The sequence below is a fragment of the Gymnoscopelus braueri genome, assembly GCF_963280865.1.
Source record: "Gymnoscopelus braueri genome assembly, chromosome: 7".
NCBI classification, from domain to species: Eukaryota; Metazoa; Chordata; class Actinopteri; order Myctophiformes; family Myctophidae; genus Gymnoscopelus; species Gymnoscopelus braueri.
Genome location: NC_137608.1, coordinates 32,228,373 through 32,244,397, shown reverse-complemented (window position 1 = coordinate 32,244,397; position 16,025 = coordinate 32,228,373).

The following is a 16,025-nucleotide window of genomic DNA, read 5'->3' as shown; positions in this document are numbered from 1 at the left end:
AACATTTGACCTTCAACTTCTTGTTTATGCCCAAAAATGATTGCATATACAGGTGTTGAAGCAATTGCAGAAATATTAGACCTTAATTTTCGAATGATTAAGCATGTTCTAATCATGTATACTTTACTTAAAAACATTTTCCAAATATATATTTTTTAAGATTTTGGACAAAATAGCCAATTTTACATTGAGGTGCCCAGATGTCCTCTAGTGCCCACCTATCCTGTTACCAGATGGCCTTGATTGACACACCAGTTTAAGCATAATTTATGCTCCATCCGTACACCAACCGACCGACGGACGGACGTGCGGGGACTCGCAATTGTTGGCAGGCAGACAATGCATGAATGGCTGTGTCACAGTCATTCATTCATGCTCCCAGAGTCCCAGATAGTGGTAGATTAATGAGTGAGCACATTATCACTTTACATTAACAACCTGGTAAACAAGGTAATGTTCGTGATGTGCCCACAGTTATTCACCTCTTTGTGGTTGTTTACTACAGCCAGCTTGACAGAAAATAATGCATTATCTTATATTAAATGTCAAAAGGTAAACCCCCAGTTCCCACCATACAGATGCAATGAGCCAGAAATGTCCAAACACAACAGAGTAAATAGTGGAGCAGCTTTCCTTTTCATCTTAGCAAGGCTCCCCCCGCCCCTTTTTTTTGGACATTCACATTCACATTGAAGGTCACTGCTCATACTGTACTTCTGTTCTGAGTGTTTACATGTAGCATAAAAACAACAATAGCTAATAGTTAAGGAGACATGCCAGCAGTGGTGTAAAGTAAAAAAGTACATTTAAGTACTGTACTTAAGTACAGTATTTCTACTCCACTACATACAGAGGCAAATATTGTACTTTTACTCCACTACAATTATTTGAAAACTTTAGTTACTAGTTACTTTGTAGATTTTGATTATTATTACAGAACATGCATTAACCACTTCAGGCCTCAGTATATTTCAGCCTTTGAAAATAGCCGATCTACAATTGTGAGTTTGTAGATCTATTTTCAAAAGATTTGTAGACATTTTATACATTTGAAAACTTGAGAAATGGGACATTCTGCATAATGAGTACTTTCTACTTTTGGTATTTAAGTACATTTTGATACCAATACTTTTGTACTTTAACTCAAGTGGAATTCTGGACTTTTTCTTGTAACAGAGTAATTAGAGTATTGATACTTTTACTTAAGTAAAAAAATTGAGTACTTTTTCCACCACTGCATGCCAGGGGCACAACTAACCTTTGTCTGTAACTAAGAGAGACCGTTTTGATTTGGAAGCAACCAGGTGGCACACACACTGCACTGAAACACATGACTGTGTTCTGTGTGTTACATACCATTTATAAATACGATAGATAGATAGAGCTAGAGAGAGTGAGTGAGTGAGTGAGCAGAAGTATACATGTGAGAACATTAAACATTGTTACTACCACAGTAGGCCACAATCCTGGGCACTTTCACTGCTGGGTGTCAAGTAGCACCAATTTGGAGTTATCAGGAGAACTTGGCCTGGGTGTTGATGGTAGAACTGGGCCCATGAGAAAAACCTGTAAGTTTATATTTTGTAAACTGGATTTTGTGCTCAATTTATGTATGACAACTTGTCACTTATGATACAATTACATAAATGATTCCTGGTGTTTAAGAATATAAATTATGATGAAAGATGAACACTACTGTTTTGGGTTATGTTTTTATAACAAGGAAAGCTAAAGCAGTGGACCACCTCATGTGTGCCTAATATTAAATAATTAAACTTAACACTTTAATAAGACGTTTTGCAATAGGACCTTTCTGTGCATCAAGTCTTAATTCAGAAACCAATAAACAAAAAAGTGACTTGTGTTCAATCCAAGCACATTTCTTTTATATGTACATTTGCCATTGCAAAGGCCCTCAATGCCGTTCATCATTTAGGTTCATCACCCATCATCCAGCGCCCTTTGAACAGTCAAAATACATTAGTTATTTGTAATGGTGTTTCTTTGAATACAGTATATGAGTGGGTGGAGAAACTGTACTGTAAAGTGTGATGCAAGATTGCCGTCCTTGGATTTTTCACAAATAAAAGAGACCATACTTGTTCTTAATCTTTTATTAAGAATAATAGAACAATGTAATACATACATATGTATAATATAATATGAAAAAACCCCATCCCACCCCAACAGATTTAGCACCATTAAAAGGGCCAGGAGTCACTGAACTTCAACTTCATATGTATAATATAATATGAAAAAACCCCACCCCACCCCAACAGATTTAGCACCCCAACAGATTTAGACCTTCAACTTCATATGTATAATATAATATGAAAAAACCCCACCCCACCCAACAGATTTAGCACCCCAACAGATTTAGACCTTCAACTTCATATGTATAATATAATATGAAAAAACCCCACCCCACCCCAACAGATTTAGCACCATTAAAAGGGCCAGGAGTCACTGAACTTCAACTTCATATGTATAATATAATATGAAAAAACCCCACCCCACCCAACAGATTTAGACCTTCAACTTCATATGTATAATATAATATGAAAAAAACCCACCCCACCCCAACAGATTTAGCACCCCAACAGATTTAGACCTTCAACTTCATATGTATAATATAATATGAAAAAACCCCACCCCACCCCAACAGATTTAGCACCATTAAAAGGGCCAGGAGTCACTGAACTTCAACTCCACCTCCATCTGCAACATCAGTTACCTGAAATGAGAAAGAGATACTGTATTACTTCAACATGCTCCAACTGATTAGCACAGTTCCCTCTGTATCTCAGATTGGTTATTTGTATTTGTTAATACATTTTCTAAAACTGTGTGCGTGTGTCAATCTGTCTGTGTACAGCTAGTCTCGAGTAGCCAGACAACTATTCCACAATCTCTGAATGCTATATAGAGTCTGGAACTACAACTCCCGAAATCCGAGAGAGGAAACTGGCACTTCCGTTCACGAAAATATATTTTAAAATATCTTTACATTTTACTTTATAATTTCCATTTCTGCTTAACAGCAAGCTAAATATATGTAGATGATTTGTATTTACATTAGGATAAATCTGCGCGACTGTAAAGACGAAACGGAAGTGGGGAGGAGGCTTCACATCCGGTTTATATTCTGATCATGATCAGAGCTTCCGAGTCCCAGACTGTGGGAGGCAACACTCTGGCCATGCGAGACTAGTGTACAGCTAATCTCTCTGCACTGAAGTTTTCACATGGGCCTGTTATAGCACCACCAGGAGGCCGATTTTGCCAAAACACATTTCTTGACAGTACTCCTACAGATTTTGTCCAAACATCACGCAAATCGGAACACAGTATCTCTATAGTCATAAAACAAAACAAAACTATTTTTCAGATTCCATCCGATTCCTGATTGACTAAGATTGTCTTCCAAAGTTTGCAGGAGTGCTCCGTTTTGAACAAAATGCCTCAAATGATGAACACAGCGTGCGATTTCCGTGAAATTTTGCAGCACATTCCCACTAGGCTGAGGAAGAAATGCCACTTGGAAATGTTTAAATCAGCCTCATTGTGGCGCTATAACAGGCCGATTTGTTTTTACCTATAACTGCACCGATCTGTGTAAAACTTTGTATGCACACTCCCTAGAGGCAAAATAAAAGCCTTTGCCCTGCAATTTTCACCACCAGGAGGCCGACTTATGTAAAACAATTTACTACTCCTTCAGATTTTATCAAAATTTCACGCAAATCGGTACACATGATCTCTATAGTCTTGTGATCAAGACGGATCTGTTTGATGTTTGATATTCCATCGTGATTGGCTAAGATTGACATCTAAAGTTTGCAGGAGTGGCTCATCTTGAACAAAATGCCGCAAATCATGAACGCAGCGTTCTATGTGCACTGGTGCACTGCCTGTGAGAACTGCATTCCCGTGCTGTCACACGCTCAGTAGTCCGCTGTAGTATGCTCACCTAACCAATAATCAGAAAACATGAATGAACAATGCCTGTATGTAATAACGACTATGGTCATCTGTGTGTGCGTGAATGGGCGTGCGTGTTCATGAACGTGTTCCTGGTTTGGGGGCTGAAATAGTAAGAGCAGCTCTCCTATATTTCTATATTTTTGGCTCTAACATACACTGTGACCAAAAGAAAAGAAAAATTAGACTTACTGCTGGCGCTGGTAAAGGGGTTTGACCCAATGGCGGGTAATTTCCAATCTGATATTTGGAACACCCGGACCCCGTGCGGGGACAATCAGATTAAACGGCACGGTGTTTCTGTTGTAATCGAACCTAAGTTCTCTGCCTCCAAGCACCGCCTCATAGACCACCTGTGAAGAGGATTGATACGTTTAATTAATTAAACGTATTATGATTAATTATTGAATTAACTCATTTATTTATGAGTATTTGTAATCAAATGAATGGCCATTCATTTGATTAAAAAGATCCAGGCTATTTAATTGTTCTATTTGGGCAATTTGGTAAAAGTAACTAAAAGTAATAAGCAGGCGCGCCAATTTATGTGCACGGCCGTGGGGGCTCACTCGACCCCCATTATTTATTATTTCATTTTGATGCGAGTGTCGCCAATGCTTGCAAATATATAAATATAAAAAAATATATTAAATGAATAAATAATGTTAAAAGTCAATATTATTGTTTACAATAAATATACACTGTACAATGTATTATGCTATGCCAGACGTGTTATTCATGTTATTTTCCTACAAACTACACATCGCTCTGAATCATTTGGTAAAACACACCTGGTGTGGCGTGTAGTCTCCCAGATCAACAGGAACATGCTGATCTGCAGGTGCACGGTAACCTCCAGGGTAATCTAGAAGCAGTTCGTCCAGCATGTTTCCCATTGTACATTCGGGCAACATGAATTGTTCCCCGTCAATTCTAATGACGGTCCAGAAGATTTGGATAATTGGTAAATTGGGACCAGCTGTCCTGGAGAGTGATGATGACCGCTACCAATGCCATACCTGCAGATTACACAAAAAACACCAGCCAGTAGATTACGAAAAGAATTACAAATTGTAAATAGAAATAAAAAAATGGACAATAATCAGGAAATGATAACAGCTGACTTGAAGTCAATACATGTTACCTGATATACAGGTGTGTGTGTGTGTGTGTGTGTGTGTGTGTGTGTGTGTGTGTGTGTGTGTGTGTTTTTCCCCCCCATCATTATAGCCCACCCAGAGCAATATTAATTGTAATATATGGTTAGGGTAATGATTTGAAGTTAAGAAACTGGAAACATTGATATATAATTTAAAAAAAATGTTGTTTACTTTGCGTACATTGTACATGTATTTATAAAAAATACAAATTTGCCACACACACCACCAAATCTCACTCCAAGGTAGTCTGAAAAGTTGGCAGCCATGATTCATGCATGTTACAACAACTAGCTAGCTTGGCTCCAAGCTAATGATTAACTTTTGAACTAGCCTGTGACATATTTCATCAAACCTACATAAAGTGATGGTCACAAACATCTAATAACGTTATTTCCACAGTATTCCCAACATCATCAGCTCACCTGCAAGACAACTTTGTTGTTGTTTCGTTTCGTGTTTTTTTGTGGGAGTAATCTGCGATGTTGTGTTTGAAAGACCGTTGGAGATGATGAGGATTGAGACCACAGGTTAATGGACAAAAATAATCGTGGCTCCAGTGATTGGTTCCGGTTGGCGTCGCATTGTTTTTGTTCCCCACATAATGCAAATCAATTCGTTTAGTCTCGCTAAACACGCTGGGGGTTAGAATAAAAGATGGGCATACCAAATCAAATCAAAAGAAACAAACCATTATACCAAACTAAACAAGTTTTAAACTATAGGGGAATCAATTTGTCCAGCTCCTGTGATGACTTCAAATAACTCCGAGGTCTCTGTTGGCCCCACCGCTATCACAACAACCGCCCGAGATATGGACAAAACTGTCCCCTGGCTGGATTCCTCCGCCTACTGGGCCCACAAGGGGGCTAAGCCCAGGCTTCCACCCCCCTCCAGCTCGACTCCGGTCCCCTGGACTATGGTGTCACGCAGCAAACACGGGGGTCCCTCTCGCTCATCCCCTCCCGTTGCCCCCCCACCCACCACCACCACCAGCAATCCATTCTCCCCTTTGGCCAACGATGAATTCCCCCCACTCACTGTCCATGTCTCTCTCCCTGCGGGGCTGTCACCCGACGGCTCTCCTCCCCATTCGGCGAGGTCAGGGCTGCCTGCCCCCGGTCTGACAAATGACCGTCATCAATTGATAAAAGCAGCTGTCCGACGCCAGTCCGGGGCTCTTATTCCGCGGACGGGTGCTTGCTTAGATCCTTGCTCCTCTCCACCGCTGTCTCCTGCGTCACAGCTGCTCCAGCCGTCTGTCTCTCCTGTTGTCCACTGCCCCCAAAACACCCCGATGGCAGGTCGGACTCACCCCATGGTCAATAATGACATCGTAGCTACTCCAGCCACCATCCCTCCACTTATTCCCCCTTCACTACTAATCGTCGGCGACTCCATCATTAAACACATCCACTTTCCGAATGCAATTACGCGCTGTTTTCCTGGAGCGACCGTCCCGATTATATTGGAAAAACTCCCAGGTGTCCTCAATTCAATCCCATCGTCCATCACAAAGGTCCTGGTTCATATTGGCACGAACGACTCAGCCCGTCACACTTCCGAGGTGACAAAACAACACTTTTTACGCCTCATTGATTTATTAACTAGTAGTGGAATGATATTTTTTATTTCTGGCCCCATTCCAACGCTTACTGGCAGCGACGAGCGCTTCAGCCGTATTGCTAGTCTGAACACCTGGCTCACTAGGCTGTGTCGGCTTCATGATCTTAATTTCGTAGATAATTTTTACTTGTTTTGGGGCCACGCCTCCTTTTTTAACCACGATGGTCTCCATCCGAATAAATTTGGAAGTTTAACGTTAGCTGCTAATCTAGCTCTTAACGTACGTCACTCATAGAGGTATAATATAACTAGAGGGCGGATTGCCCCGCCCCCAGCTATCATTTCAATAGACCGCCGAAGTCTGACGTCATTTACACATCCTTTGTTTGTCTACCTGGTTCGCAGTTTTCCACCCCCGTTCTGAATCCCATAGACGTATTTAATATCGCGTCAAATAAGAACTGTGTTCCAAAAATAAACAAATGACCACGGCGGGTTGACTCTTATGGATATGAAGCATCAACTGACGGTGAGAAAACGCTAATGTTACTTCCGCCAAATTAGTTACATTTTCGCCAGAAACAGACTGTATCAAATATAAGTGACTGACTATCATAAACTATACAGAACCTCCTCCCTGACAATAACGCCGACACGCGGTGTTTATTTTTGGACCACAATTCTTATATGAGACGATTCTAAGATGACCCAATGTTATTCTCCATAGAGAAATTACTTCCGCAAACCTGGGGATGAACGAGTGACGTCAGGACTTCGGTGCTCTATGAATGTGCTCAGTGGCGTTTTGAAGCACCCGGAAACCTGCCGGAAGTAGAATTATTGGTTTGTTTTTGTACATCCATAGAGTTATGAGCATGCGCACTAGTGTCCTTTTTGGCGTTCTACGGCAGCCCGTGTGTCAAGGATTGAACGCGATATATTTATTAAATACACTCGAGATGCCTATGTATAACTAAATGCATATGTGTTTATGTATAATATGTTTACATATTTATATCTATATATATAAATATCTCTCAGCATGTTTTGCGCGTGCATGTATTTCTCCCCGCCTGCAGTTCCAGCTTTGGCCACTGGGGTGGCAGCTTCAATGTTTCTCAGCAACTCTGGGGGCTTGACGTCACTACACAGCCCTGACTACTGACCAGTCCGTCAGCTATTGACATCCCCCTGGTCCCAGTTCCCAGCACATTAGTTCCGCCCCGCTCTCCAGTGCACTAGCTTCTGGGCTCGGACCACAAATTTCATCTCCCATTTGTAATATCATGCCTATTTCTGCTTCTGAAAACCCTGTTACTCATCTATCACACATCCCAATTCTAATAACTTCCAGACAATCCATACAGACTAGTACTAGACGTTGCGTGGAGCACGCCCTCCTCAGACCCCTGAGACGGTCTATTTCACCCCCCAGTCCAGACTCCACCAATTTCATGATGGCTCTCTTTAACACGAGATCCCTGAATCATAAAACCCGTTGGCTGAATGACCTTTTCACTGCCCGCTCCCTCGATTTTTTGTTCCTCACAGAAACATGGGTTCAGCCTGGTGACTGCACACTCTTTCCTGATCTCCTCCCCCCCGACTGCTCCTTTTTTAATTCCCCGAGGCCCCTAGGCATAGGTGGTGGTCTAGCTACAGTCTATAAATCCCATCTATCATGTCGATTGACTCCAGCCACAGGCTATTCCAGCTTTGAACTCCAACTATTTGAGCTAAATCTATCCTCCCCTGTGCTCTTTGCCCTGGTCTATCGCCCCCCAAAATCTAAGGATTTTATTAACGAATTTGGAGACTTTCTATCCGGGATAATGATAAAATATGATCACATCATAATTTGTGGGGACATGAATATTCACGTCAGCTGTGAATCTCGACCCCTAGTTAAGGACTTTTTTAATCTCCTTGAGTCATTTAATCTCACCAGATCTATTACTGGCCCCACACATGAAAAGGGCCACACACTGGACCTTGTTTTGTCTTTTGGCCTCACTATCTCTGTTTCTGACGTTTTTCCTATTCCATGCATCTCAGATCACTTCCCCATATTATTCACCACCTTCATCCCTTGCTCAGTGGTTAATGCTGGTTAAAGAGGGTCTCCCTCTTCAACTACCAGAGTGCAGTGAAAGCTGCTAAATCATTCTACATCTCCAATCTTGTCACCAATAACAGCCATAAACCTCAGGTTCTCTTTAATATTTTCAACTCCCTCACTAACCCCCGCGAAGCCCCTCCCATTGTTCCTTCTCTCCCCCTCTGTATTGAGTTTCAGAATTTTTTTATTTCCAAAATCTCTGACCTCAGGGCAGCACATCAACTCACGGCCTTAGATCCCACCCCTTCTCCATGTCCTGCAACTTTCTCTCAGTTTGAGCCTATTTCACTCTCTGCCCTTACTGACATGGTTATGCTGCTACGCCCATCAAATTGTCCCTCCGACTGCATTCCCCCCCGCCTTCTCAAAGAGGTTTTTGGTGTGGTTGGTCCTAGTGTCCTCCTACTAATTAACTCTTGCCTCATATCTGGTTCTGTTCCCCCTGCTTTTAAACATGCTGTTGTACACCCACTACTTAAAAAGAAAAATCTCGACGCTTCCATCCTCTCCAATTTTAGGCCCATTTCCCAGCTTCCATTTTTATCTAAAGTTCTGGAGAAAGTCGTGTATTCACAACTTCAGTCATTTTTATTATCACATGGTCTCCACGAAAAGTTCCAGTCTGGCTTCAAACCTGGCCACAGCACAGAGACAGCCCTTCTTAGAGTTTTTAATGATTTAATTTTAACAGCTGATAACGGTTCCCCTGCTGCACTGGTGCTCCTCGACCTTTCGGCGGCCTTTGACACGGTTGACCACAATATTTTAATATCACGCCTTGAACACCTTGTTGGCATCTCCGGCACTGTACTCTCTTGGTTCCAGTCCTACCTCTCAGATAGAACCTTCTCTGTGCACATAGGGGAATTTGCGTCACCTGCAACTCCCCTCTCATGTGGAGTGCCTCAAGGCTCCATACTAGGTCCGATTTTATTTCTTCTTTACATATTACCCCTTGGTTCAATTTTTGCAAAGCACAATATGCCCTTTCACTGCTATGCAGATGATGTACAAATTTATTTTCCGCTAAAAATCAACTCCAATGATCCATTCCAGCCATTTCTCACCTGTTTCCACGAAGTCAAGGCCTGGATGGACGCCAATTTTCTCACCCTCAATGAAAATAAAACTGAAATTTTAATTTTTGGCCACCATCCTGTCCCACCCTCCAACTACCTGGGCATCTTAAATTCAAACATCCATTCCTCTGCCAAAAACCTTGGTTTTATTTTTGATAATAATTTTAAACTTGACAAACATATCAGCTCTGTTGTCAAGACAAGCTTCTTTCAGCTTAGACTTATAGCTAAAGTCAAAACCTACCTCCCACAAAAACAGCTGGAGATGGTCATACATGCTTTTATCTCCTCTAGATTAGATTACTGTAACTCTCTGTATACTGGCATTGATCAAGCTTCACTTAGGCGTCTACAGCTGGTCCAGAATGCAGCCGCCCGCCTCCTCACCGGCACTAAAAAACGTGACCATATAACCCCAGTCCTCGCCACCCTTCATTGGCTCCCTGTTCATTTTAGAATTGATTTTAAGGTTCTTTTATTTGTTTTTAAAACCATTCACGGCCTGTCACCCTCCTATCTCTCTGACATAATTGAGCCTTATATCCCAACCAGGGCCTTGAGGTCTGCGGACAAGCTACTGCTGGTCGCTCCTACGACTAATTTGAGGAGTAGGGGTGACCGTGCTTTTGCGGCTGCTGGCCCCAGGCTCTGGAATCTGCTGCCCCTCAACATTAGATCTGCCCAGTCGATTGGGGCTTTTAAAACCTTACTAAAAACTCACTTATTCTCTCTTGCTTTTAGTCGTATTTAGCTATCCCGTTCTGTCCTAATTCTGCATTGTTTTGTTTCTCCTTTGTTTTTCTTTTGTTTTTGCCCTGTGTATATATTTTTTGTAGATGCTTCTGTGTGTCTGAATTACCTTGTTTTAACCATGTTCAGCACTTTGGTCGGCTTTGGCTGTTGTAAATGTGCTATATAAATAAAGTTTGAATTGAATTTGGAGGTGCACAGCGGTGGTGGTTCCGGTCACTGTTCCGGGCTTCCGGCCAATTATTTCTGTCGAGACAGGATCAGATGGATGGATGGATGGATGGATGGATGGATGGACGGACGGGTGGATGGATGGATGGATGGATGGATGGATGGACGGACGGACGGGTGGATGGATGGATGGATGGATGGATGGATGGATGGATGGATGGATTTATGGATGGGTGGACGGACGGACGGGTGGATGGATGGATGGATGGATGGACGGACAGACGGACGGAGGCGGACGGGCGGATGAATGGATGGACAGACAGACGGGTGGATGGATGGATGGATGGACGGACGGATGGATGGATGGATGGACAGACGGACGGACGGACGGACGGACGGACGGACGGACGGATGGATGGATGGATGGATGGATGGGTGGGTGGGTGGGTGGATGGATGGGTGGGTGGGTGGGTGGATGGATGGGTGGATGGAGATAGACAGACAGACAGACAGACAGATGAAGATGGATGATGATGATAGATGATGTACGGTGTACTGTGCATGTTCACATCATGTATGCTTTAGATTACTTGAGACCAATTTTCAATTTTTTTTTTTTTTACATTTTGGACAAAAAGGCCAACTTTACATTGAGGTGCCCAGATGTCCTATAGGGACATCTGGGCACCTCAATGTAAAGTGCGTGAGTGACAAATATGAGGTGCCCTGGACAAAAGTCAAATGAGTATGCTCCCCTTTCCATCTCTCCCTCCGTACTGTGATTTGGCTTTTTGTACAGAACAGTTTGGAAAGATTTAAATTTTTGAGGCAAATTACCAAGTGAAGGTGAAGGATACTAGCAAGCCCATAATGGAGACTGTACCTGTCTTTTCTGAAGCTAGCAATAATGCTTGAACTGGAACAAAACTTTATTTCTACGTTAGATTAAAAAACACAAAGGCCAGCATGTGAATACTGCAGTGATGAATATCTGATATTTCACTTGTGATTAGAAAATAACTATTAATAGAATAGAATAATAAATGTGAACCTTTGTGCTGTTTTGTTTATTTTGTTTTGTTTATTTTGTCCATTGCCAGCCAACTTCATCTCGTCAAACCTTCTGATTAGCTGCTCCCTCTCCAAGCTCTAACATGACAAAAATTAAGGTCACCATATCAAAGAAAATCAAGATGCAATAAATCTCAACCAGCAATCACAATGAACAGCAAAACATTATTGTCACAAGTTAAACAGGTTTAAAGCAGTACCTCAGTAGATGAAGCATAGGTAAAGTTGGTTTTCCATCCAGAGACTATTTTCATGTCTGTTCAAACTGATTTACACAGTTAGCATAATATCAGGATTTTTTTTGTGTGCTTTTTACCCCCAAATTTTCTCCCCAATTTAGTTGTTATGCCAATTGATTCCTCCCCACACACATTTCTGTTGTCACAGCTTTTGTAATCCTACTGACTCACCTACCAGCGAGGAGCCCCCCACTGGGAGGACGTAGAGCCTTTGTCCTACTCCCCCCGCCCAATATTCTTACGTGCAGTGTCAATTATCACCTCACCAATTTATTCCTCCTGGACGCTATTGGTGGATTGTCTAGGCCGAAGTCTTGTTGTGATGCCAATTCCCAATTGCCCCATGTAGCCCCTCCCTGACCACTGCTGATTGGTTTTGGGTATTAGATGAGTCACAGTCACATCTAGCTTTAAAAGGCATGGGTTTCCGAGGCTAATGGTACAGTAGCTTCCTAGCTCCCTCCAGTTAAGTACAGCTTTAGTTTTAAACTTGCTATAGGTTTAAAGAAGGATAACGAACTAAACATCTGTTCATCAACAGAACACATTTTTCTGCAGCTGCAAAACTAACAAAAAAAATTGTGTGCGTGCACTTTTCCTATTAAGTGTGAGAGTTAACAAACTACTTTTTGAGTAGTACTGAAGTTTTGTCTTTCCCCACAGCATTATTGTTTATTCAAAGTACAACAACTGTACACCAGTGAAGTACTTCATTACATGTCACCCATCTGGTGCCTATGTAATCCTGGGCGCTGCTCTCCCTCTGCCAACCTAGGGAGAGCCCATAATTGAGCTCATGCCTCCTTCAATGCATGAGGAGCTAGAAAGCTGCTTATTACCTGACAGGGGAGAGTTTCCCCAGTTGGACGTAGCGTGTGGAAGGAACACGTTATTGCAAACTCCACACAGAAAGGCCCTTTCGCCAGCCCCACCTGGGGTATGGGCACTGATGGCGCGGAGGACCTTCTAGCCAGGACCTTCTAGCTGTGAGGCGACAGCGCTACCGACTGTGCCAACGTGCCCTGTTTTTATCGCATTCCTAAGCCAGTAATTTTATGACCGGCAGCGGTTCCGGTAGGAAACACAAAGAGTCTCATTTGTATCTCCTACCGGAACCGCTGCCTACCGGTCCGCTGGTCACCAAATTATTGGCTTATTAATTCATTTTGGGTGAACCATCCCTTTAACATTTGACTAATTGTGCTCTATTTAGCTGGGCTCACACACACACACACACACACACACACACACACACACACACACACACACACACACACACACACACACACACACACACACACACACACCCACACACCAGAGAGAATGCTAGCAGAGACGGAGCTGACTCAATGGTGCGAAGTTATAAAGAACTTTAATTTAAACACACTTTATAACTTTGCATAGCAATGAGCAAACCCAGCAAGGCTGCAGTACACAGAGTACACAGACTTGGTGCACCAATATGTACATGGTGGTCAATATAGCACAGAAACTTTGATTGGACCCTGATCCAGAAAAGGTTAAGAACAACTGTTTTAAACAACCATAGTAGCACTCAGCGTGCTACAGTGACATGATGATGAATTGGTGGAGACTTTTATACATTCTCATGTATTTTTCTTCTCAGTGGGATGGTATATTTGAGGATTTAGAAGGCGTTTTTAGAATCGGTAAATGGTTTAAAATACAGTAGCGTAGACCTACCCTAATCTTTTCAGCCATGCACGGTTCATACAGGAGGCGAAATGTATTCCTAATAAGAATATTATTTATCGTATTATTGTTGACACTGACAGTTGTCTGCCAAAGTCGCACTGTACGAAATGGGAGCACTAGAACTGGCGCTCTACTCTTCCACACACGACTCCTACAACTATCACCAAAAGATTACAGAGAGGCTAAATGTAGCCAATTAAATATGACAATGAAATACCTTCTGGTAAAGGTGTTTTACCAGAATGTAAATACCAAAGGTACCATTTGTATTAGTATCTGACAGTATTAATATTGTATTTAATATTTCAATATGTGGGAGCTTCCTCTGTGTACCACTAGAGGGGCTATGCATACCATAGTTTGAGAACCAGTGGCCTAATGGGTCTTCAACAGGGGGTCCTTAGAGTTATTACTGGGGGGCCACCAAATCTTTGTGTGATAAGAACGTTTTTTTCAATTTAGTTCACTAATTGCTTGAACCCCAGCATCCCTATCTGGATGGAACATTCAGCAAAAATAGCCGAGCTCGTAGATTGTCTATTTTCGGCAAAGAGGTTTAGTGTAGGGAAGAGCAAATCAAGTACAGAGTCAAGGTCTTATAGTGTGGTTGCAATGTGTGAAACTAATTCACAACTCTATAATTATTTACTTATAATAAAGGGGAAAAAATAATTAAATAGGGCTTAAGAATTAAATGGGGCTTTCCATAGGTAAAATGTTATTACCACATCACCAATTTACAAAGCAAAAAGGCAGGTGAAATGCTTCTCCGCAATAAAAGTGTCGTATATGGTCCATTGATCAGACAAGAAAAACACTATTCCATAACTATTCCCTGAATGCAAGAAGAACAAGGATCCAGTTTGAAGGAGGGTTTGTCCACAGAAATGCTTTTATTTCCATAGACGTGACATCTGAGTTGCCAATCCACAGAGTGTACTTGAATCACCAAAACATTACACTTTATACAGACACACATTTGACATAGGACCTCCTCCCAGTCCTCCTTCTTGACCACTCACAAACAAGCTTTTAGAAACAAAAGGCTTCTTGGCCAGCCTTTCACAATCAGCGCAAGGAATTAGTTAGCATCCGCTTAGATTTAAACATGTGACAATTTACTTTAACCCTTATCTATAAAACTATACTTTTACACAAGCTCATATTATGAAATCTTTGTTTAACATCTTATTACCTTCAAATTAAGTCCACACACATTATACATTCACAATTGCAAACAGCAGTTAGAAATACAATGAGTCAACAAAAACAACAGTTACTTTAAGACTGAATATTTTCCTTAAATGACATTTCTCTTTGTTAACAACACAAGTCATAGTTATCCAGACTTTAATCATTCTAACTACACACTGAAGACCTAAGAAAGAAGAATAACCAAAGTGTATATATTTTAACTGTTTACTCAATCATCTTGACCTGGCTTCCATCACTACACGTTTGCTGTCTGTAGCCTATGCCCAGGAAGAAACAATGATTACTCTGATTAGTTTAAATGAATACAAAAGCCTTGCCCTGATAATCAAGACAAGACAGAGGGTGTCAATGTCTCTGAACTGATTGCATTACAGCTGAGCCCACACAAAGTTGGGTGAAATCTCTCTCTGGCTTACATTATTTGACCAAAGGTCAAACTCAGTCCTAAATACAAACCTTCAAGTATTTTACCATGGAATATCATAGAAATACATGTTCTCATGTTTGAAATGCTACTTTTAGTCCTGGATATACCATAAAAGCACACAACTGCAATCTCCATTCAAACCAGGAAAAGACAACACATCATCATATACCAATATGTCCAAAATCCTAAACCTTTGTCTAGATATAATCGACACATTGCCCCCGCCCTACCCAGGACAAATAAAGGTTTATCAAAATATAAATAAATAGTACATAGTACATACTATACTGTCTGATTACACTTGTGATACTGAGAGGTTCTTTGTGTAGAGGTAACAAAGGACAATTGTAGATGAGATCATGGCAGACATCACAGGAGTGTGACATTGATTCCACTATGTCTCTCTCCTCTGTAAAATCCCATGGATTAAAGTTCTCAGTCTGACTGATTTGTGATTTCAGTCATTTTCATAATATTAGAATGGGTCAAACCAGCAATAGAATACATGTTTTATTGCTTAAATTGTATCTTAGA